The sequence below is a fragment of the Anolis sagrei genome, chromosome 1, assembly GCF_037176765.1.
Source record: "Anolis sagrei isolate rAnoSag1 chromosome 1, rAnoSag1.mat, whole genome shotgun sequence".
In the NCBI taxonomy this organism is placed as follows: domain Eukaryota; kingdom Metazoa; phylum Chordata; class Lepidosauria; order Squamata; family Dactyloidae; genus Anolis; species Anolis sagrei.
In genome coordinates this window covers 230,576,037-230,584,363 of record NC_090021.1, presented here as the reverse complement: position 1 = coordinate 230,584,363, position 8,327 = coordinate 230,576,037, and positions in this window count along the sequence as shown.

The window sequence follows — 8,327 nt, the reverse complement described above, 5'->3', positions numbered from 1 at the left end:
ACGTGGTGCACAAAGAGGTTGCTGCCACATGCTCCTCTTTGCACAGGATTTCCAGTTAGTCCTATATGTTGGGCCAATTGGAATAGAAGAGTGACGTGTTTTACATAAGCTGTGTCTGCTTCCTTAACCCATGGCTGAAGCCCAATCTCCCTTGAAGAAAGGAAAGAGTCCCAGGAAGGGTGGTTCCTTAAACTCGTTACTGAAACATAAGCTCCCTTGAAGGGAAGAAAGGAAAGGGTCCCAGGAATGGGAAAAAAGAGCCTCATAAGTCCCCCATTGCTAGCCGTACTTTTTCGGCTATGCCCTTGCTTATCCCACACTGAAGGCTCACCAAATTTGATTTTGTTACAGGTTGCAATGGGGAGGCGGGGGTGAGTACGAGGAAGAAAACAGTACATTTCTTAGAGCATCTGTATAATTTGCTTCCCTGTGGAGTGTGTTCTGCTCTGGGTAGTCATTGATTTGTCTTTCTCATATATGTTGTCAGAATGAGATTGTTATGTCAGTAAAGTATCTGAAATAAAAATTCGGTTGATTTACAAAGCAGGCTGGAAGCTAGATTTCTTCCTGGAGATTCCATTATTGCTGCAGCAGCTCCCCCAAGTGGGAACACAACCAACACCAGGAAGGCAGGGAAGGAACATAATAGTTTACTACCCTTTCATAGGCTCCCTTGATTGAGTCACTCTATCTATAATGCTGTCCTCCTCTTTTCCTACTGCCTTGTATCTTACCAAGCATGACTATTCTTTCTAGTGGATTATATCTTCTCATGCTGAGTCCCAGTTTATTTATTTGTACTTTGAAGAAGAGTTCAAGCTTGATTTGCTGTGGGACTTATTGGTCTTGATAGCAGTCTGTGGTGTCCCTAGTACTCCTCCCAGCACCACATTTCAAATTAGTTTATGTTCTTGCTATCTGCTTTTTTACTGGCCAGTACATAGAGCTGGAAATACAATGGTCTGAACCATCCTAATTTAAGTATTCATTGGTGGCCACATGACCTTGGAGGTGTCTACGGACAACGCCGGCTCTTCATCTTAGAAATGGAGATGAGCGCCACCCCCCAGAGTCGGACACGACTGAACTTAATGTCAGGGGAAAACCTTTACCTGCTATATCTTTACACTTCAAGATCGTGTCTAGTTCCTTCACAGCTCCCCTGCCAAGTGCTAGCCTTCTTCTGATTTCCTGACTGCAGAGGAGGAGAGAATTTCAAGAGGTGTTGCTTATTACATGGTTGTCGTGGCAAGCAATACTTCCTGAAATTCTATTTTCTATGGAGTCATTACAAGTATTGGGATATGCTTTAATTTTCAGTCTAGTAAACCTAACCCTGGATTATGCAGATATCTAGACTACAGACTCATCTTCATTGCAGAGTTATAGTGCCTTAATCTTATTTTAATTATTGTGGCTCCATCATACTGAGTCTTAGATAGTCAAAGTTCTTTATTTGAGAGCTCTAGTTCAGTGAATCTCTATCTTTGGTTTTCCAGGTGTTTTGCACAGCAACCCCCAGAAGACCCAGCTAGCTTGACTAATGGTCAAGGATCCTGGGAGCAAAGTCCAAAATATGTGGAGGCTCAAACATTGAGACCCAGTGCTGTGAAGCACTACTTTGAACTGGATTGTATAAGTCTGCACTGCCATATAATCAAGTTCAAAGCAGATAATCTGGATTTTACATGGCAGCATAGAAGGGGTCCAGTTGTACAGCAGAGAATTCCAAGTACCTCAACAAACAGCGAATCGCAAGATGCCATAGAACAAACCCAGGACATTGAATGTGGTAACACACTACTATAACTGTGTAGAATCATAGAATCATAGAGTTGGAAGAGACCTCATGGGCCATCCAGTCCAACCCAGTGCCGAGAAGCAGGAAAAACACATTCCAAGCACCCGACATATGGCCATCCAGCCTCCAAAGAAGGAGCCTCCACCACACTCCAGAGCAGAGAGTTCCACTGCTGAACAGCTCTCACAGTCAGGAAGTTCTTCCTAATGTTCAGATGGAATCTCCTTTCCTGTAGTTTGAAGTCATTGTTCCGCATCCTAGTCTCCAGGGCAGCAGAAAACAAGCTTGCTCCCTCCTCGCTATGACTTCCTCTCACGTATTTATACATGGCTCTCATGTCTCCTCTCAACCTTCTCTTCTTCAGGCTAAACATGCCCAGCTCTTTAAGTCACTCCTCATAGGGCTTGTTCTCCATATCCTTGATAATTTTAGTCGCCCTCCTCTGGTCACATTCCAGCTTGTCAACATCTCCCTTCAAACAAATCTACTCTGGGTCTTGAAACTGGTATCCAAGAGAACTGTTCTTTTTAACCCCCAATTGTCTAGTGCTGCTGAGAAGTTACTGAAAGGTGTTCATAGCTAAAACTCTTATATCAGTTGTCTTCACAATCAAATTCCTTTGTTAACTCTGTCCCTTTTCTTTGATTACCTAATCTGTCTCACTAAATGCTCAACTGAAATGAACAGAACGTTGGAAACCTGAAGACTGAAGGAAAATTTCATGAGAGCGACAGAACTCTTATTGGTGTCGCAAACTCTTCATTCCCCTGCCTCAGAAATACTTCTGGTAGCGTATCTTCGGGCACTTTCATTTCACAAAGAGTTATTATTTCACTGTATTTGCCATGGAGTTTTGGCACTGGCAGTTTAGGTAGCTGGAGAACTACCTAAACGTCTCTGTTGGAGAACATTGTTGCTTCTCTGAATGTAAACATTGAGATCCATCGAATGGACCTATGGCAGTTAAAATGGAATCACACCACTATAATTATGTAGGGCAAAAGGGCCCCTAGTGTGAATTGAGCATAAGGCTCTCCTGGATGTGTGTTTCTCCTTATTTAGATCAATATGTTAGCTGTTACTGTGTGCATGCCATATGGTATATAGAGGTTAGATTGTTAGACTAGCACGGGCCAGGTTCAGATTCCCAATTAACCATGAGACTCACTAGTTGATCTTGAAGTGGATGTTCTCCTTCTCTTTCCCATCTGCCTCCCAGTGTTGCTGATATTAATGTGCAGAAGAGGTGAGCCTTGAGTTCATCATATAAATTATGGGATAGAAGTAATATATAAGTGATGATTGACAACAGCAGCAGAATTGCCTTGGGAGCTCAGTAGGTAGTCACAGGCCCCTTCTACTGTTCTTATATCCCAGGATCTGATTCCAGATTATATTCTTTTCCCAGGTTATAGTAAAGGAAAAGGTTTCCCATGACATTAAGTCTAGTCATGTCCAACTCTGGGGAATGGTCCACATCTCCATTTCTAACCCAAAGAGCTGGAGTTGTCCATAGACACCTCTATGGTCATGTGGCCAGCATAGCTGCAGGGAGTGCCATTACCTTCCCGCAGAAGCGGTACCTATTGATCTACTCACACTTGCATTTTTTCAAACTGCTAGGTTGGCTTAAAAGTGGGAGCTCACTTCACTCACCAGATTCAAACCGCCAACCTTTTTTCAGCAAGTTCAGCAGCGTAGAGGTTTAACTTGCTGAGCCACAAGGGGGCTTAACCTGCTGCACCCCAATTTATATGGCAGTGGAGACTCATATAATCCAGTTCAAAGCAGATAACCTGGGATAAGATCCTGGAATATAAAGACAGTGTAGGAGCCCCGATTTTTTTCATCCAAGACATATTGTGCCGCTTACCAGACTGAGAGAGCATAGGATTTGGTGACTGCTATTTTAGTATTTTGTAGGAGTTTCTAAACACCATGATCTCACTATTCTGCAAATTGGCAAGATCAAGGACTGAGTGCTTCTTTGGCCTGTTTTGCTGAGTATGTGATGCTTATTTAAACACAGTTTGATATTTCATGCTCAATTAACTATGAGAGAAAAGCATAGATAATGTTGGAAGATTTCTTTCCTAGCTGTGCTCATCTTTATATACTATTTGCTCACTTTGCACAGTGGACTCGTGTAACCCTGAGTATTTTAGAGTGATATAGAAACTCAAATATAAATTGAGAAAGGAACTGTATCACAAGAAAGGGTAAAACTCAACTGCCTACTTAAGTATGATATAATCTAGTGTGGTGTAGTTTGAGTATTGGACTACAACTCTGAAGACCAGGGTTCAAATTTGGGTTTGGCCCTGGAAACTCACTCAGTGGTTCTCAACCTGGGGTCCCCAGATGTTTTTGGCCTACAACTCCCAGAAATCTCAGCCAGTTTATCAGCTGTTAGGATTTCTGGGAGTTGTAGGCCAAAAACATCTGGGGCTCCAGGTTGAGAACCAGTGCCAGTCTTTGGCAAGTCATGCTCTCTTATCTTCAGAAGAAGACAATGGTAACTCCTCTCCAAGCAAATCTTGCCGAGGGGAGAAATGACTTGATGGCACACAACTGCAACTGGTAGTCAGGCCACTATGCTATGCCAAATGGCAAGTCGATACATGAGTCTGCTCCAGTTGAGACTAGAAACCTGATTTAAAACAGAAATGTCTGCTTAGTCTATTAATAAAGCTGTGAAATTTAATTTTGAATCTATGTTAATTTGCATCATAATGCAGATTCCTGCCTCCAGGTGAGTGAAAAGCATCATTTGGATGGCTGGAAAGACAGGTAATAACAAGAGTACGGGTGGATTCCTAAGCCTGAAGGAAACTGGAAACTGTTAGAGAGTAACAGCGATGTCAGCCAAGTAACAGAAGTGTCTCTGCTCCATGACATATGCATAGAATTGATCAGTTTAAATATTTTTTCCCTTTGCCTTGAGGTTTCATTCTGGTACAAAGCCATAGAATGGTAGAAAGGGTGGATGTTTTTATTATCCTGGGAAATGACTGTGAATTTCTTAAAATTGTTCTCTGTGCATAAATCTGCTCTTTTGGCTCCTGCAGTACTTTTCTGAGGTTAACAGGGCATGATGAATACAACTGCATACATTAAAAATATATTGTGTAGTATCTGAAAAATCCCAGGGGGAAAAATCCCATCACCATTGCTAACATGTCATTAAGAATGAATCTCAACCTAAACCCCATTCCTCAAGCACTCGTGCCATATACACACTTTGAACTTGAATGCAGTCTTTCCCAACTGCTTCCTTCCAGATATGTTGGGCTGAAGTCCATAACACACAGCTACAGAGGCCTTGAAAACATTAACCCATGATAACAAAACAAAAGTGCATACACAGGCAATTTGAGAACAGGGATGGGAACTGTGTGGCCTTCTAGATGTTGCTGGATTATGGTTCCCAACATTCCTCGGCATTGGCTATGCCGCTCTGGGATAACGGAAGATGCAGTCCAACATTTCAAGATCCAAACAGTTCCAACTCCTGTGACCTACTTAATTGTGTGAAGCAATGCAATAGTCTGGAGCTAGCTTAGAGTTGGCCCTACCAATAGAATCATCGAATGGGAAGAGACCTCATGGGCCATCCAGTCCAACCCCCCTGCCAAGAAGCAGGACAATTGCGTTCAAAGCACCCCCAACAGATGGCCATCCAGCCTCTGTTTAAAAGCCTCCATAGAAGGAACTTCCAGCAATACAGTAAAACAATATAACACAAGATCACAACAGAAAAGAAGACAATAAAATAACATAAGATACAAAACCAATATAAATAAACAGTGCAACAATATAAAATCAGGACAATAAAACACTGAAAATAATCACAGTGGGCAGGGCCAATCGCAAAGATTAACATTTTAAAACACTGGGTGAGAGGGCAATGTAATGGATCAGGACAGGGGATCCGGGGGATAAGGTAGGGTTTAATTGCCCAACCAGTAAAATAAAGTGCTTCTGAGGGCATTTTATGCACAGTTTGGTCAGGGATTATTGAACGTTTAATCATTGAAGACTCTCTGGAACAGCCAAGTTTTCAGGCTCCTCCTAAAGACTGCCAGGGTAGGGGCTGGCCTAATATCTCTGGGGAGCGAATTCCAGAGCCGAGGGGCCACTACAGAGAAGGCCCTCTCCCTCGTCCACACAAGTCGCGCTTGCGATGGGGGCAGGAGCAAGAGAAGGGCCTCTCCGGAAGATCGAAGAGATTGTGTAGGCTCGTAGACGGAAATGCGGTCACGCAGGTAGGCAGGTCCCAAACCATTCAGGGCTTTGTAGGTAAGAACCTACACCTTGAATTGGGACCGGAAAATAAACGGCAGCCAATGGAGCTCTGTTTTGCCTTTTTAGAGCCCCACTGATTTGCCCTTTTAGCACTCCATGGCATCCATTGGACTCTTTTCTAGCCACAGACTTCCAATGAGTTGGGTTTCCTCCTATCAGAATCTTTCGTTGTCTAGCTTTCACGTCCTGATTAAACCCTTGTGCCGGCAGGACTGAAGACTGATAGGTCGGAGGTTCGAATTTTGGGAGAGCAGGTTGAGCTCCCTCTGTCAGCTCCAGCTCCCCATGCGGGGACATGAGAAAAACCTCTCACTAGGATGGTAAAATATCAAAACATCTGGGTAATGTCTTTGCAGACCAATTCTCACACACCAGAAGTGACTTGCAGTTTCTCAAGTCGCTCCTGACACACACACACACAATCCATAGCATAGTGTTGGAGCTTAGCCTGTGATTGTGTTTAAGGATCAGGGTGCTTTGGATGTGGGGAGAGATGACAATGAGTTTCAAGATGGCAATGGTCTGGTCAATGATATTGATGCAGAGAATGACCAGGAGATCCCTGTATAAATATGTGAGGAACAAGTCATAGAGAGGAGGGAGCAAGCTTGTTTTCTGCTGCCCTGGAGACTCCTGCTTGGAGATGGTGGCAGGGTATAAATAAAGTTTATTATTATTATTATTATTATTATTATTATTATTATTATTATTTGAAACACAAGATGAGTCCACAGCAGATACTCTGCTGGCTGTTGAATTGGATCACATGTCAGACACTTCCCATGCATTATCAGCGAATAATGCATGCAGATCCCAGTAAGGTGGCCTTCTGCAGCTGGCAGATGGTAATTTTGTCAGGGCTGATTGTGTTTAAGTGCAGGCCAAGGTCTTTAGGCACTGCACCCAGTGTGCTGATCACCACTAGGACCACCTTGACTGGCTTGTTCCATAGTCTTTGCAGTTTGATCTTTAAATCCTCATATCATGTCAGCTTTTCCAGTTGTTTCTCTGCAATCCTGCTGTCATCTGGGAATTGCGACATTGATGATCCATACTTTGTTTTTTAACACAATTGTTAGGTCAGGAGTATTATGCTCCAAAACTCTGTCTGAATCCGGAAGTCCCAGAGGAGTTTGGCGTGTTCATTCTCTGTAACTTTGTCCGTGTTGGGGTTCAGCCTCCGTGTGAACCTGACCCTCAGCCTCCATGTGAGCCTGACCCTCAGCCTCTGTGTGAACTTGAACCCGATTATTTGATTGTATTTCCTGATGCAACTGAACAGGCTACTGAACATGTATTTTTCCCTGATGGTTTGGAAACTGGTGATTCTGAGGGCAGTGGCTGGGAAAGTGAAACTACACAACCTGATGAGACTGTTTCTGAATCAAGCAGTGATAACTCTCCAGAGGAGCGAACACCTGCCTTTTTTAATGAGGATAGAAGAGTACAGATTTGGAAAAACAGGAGTGAATCACAGAGCTTGCGAAGGTCAAGTAGATTAAAGGAAAAGGAGGCTTCCAAGCCTGGAGGCGTGTCCTGAAACAGTTTCTTTAGTTTTAAGTGTCTCCCCCCGGGCTGTCTCGTTAGATCAAGCATAGTTTAGACTGAGGCATTACCTTGGCAGAGTTCCCGTTTCCCATGGCCTGCATTCCCAGAGGCTTCTAGTTTCCAAGTACGGTTAGTGAAATGCTAACAGGTTCCAGGTTTTCATAGTGTTGCTTTTGGAATTTTGATCTAGTTCAGAGATATTCCTGACTGCTGAGTTTTACTGTGGCATTTTGACTTTGCATTTTCCTCGATTTTGTAACCATTTTTCATCAATAAAAAAGGATTGTTTTTTCCCACAGTCAAGTGTGGTGGATTTAATCTTATGGTCTCGTTTCCTGATCTGGGTTGCAACAGTCTGGCTTGTGATACCACCCGTTCTTTGTCGCAGGCAGATGGCATTTGTGGCACAAGCTTCAATTGATCATCTGAGCAACAGTGTTATGCCTCTGCTTGTAGTCTGTCTGTGCGATCTTCTTGCAGCAGCTGAGGATGTGATCTATTGTTTCATCTGCTTCCTTGCAGTCAACACTTGGGATCTGTTGTCAACTTTTCAGTTCTGGCCTTGATGGCATTGGTTGGAATGGCTTGTTCTTGGGCTGCCAGAATCAGGCCCTCCGTCTCTTTTTTCAGAGTTCCATTCGTGAGCCGCAGCCATGTTTTTTCTTTGTCAATT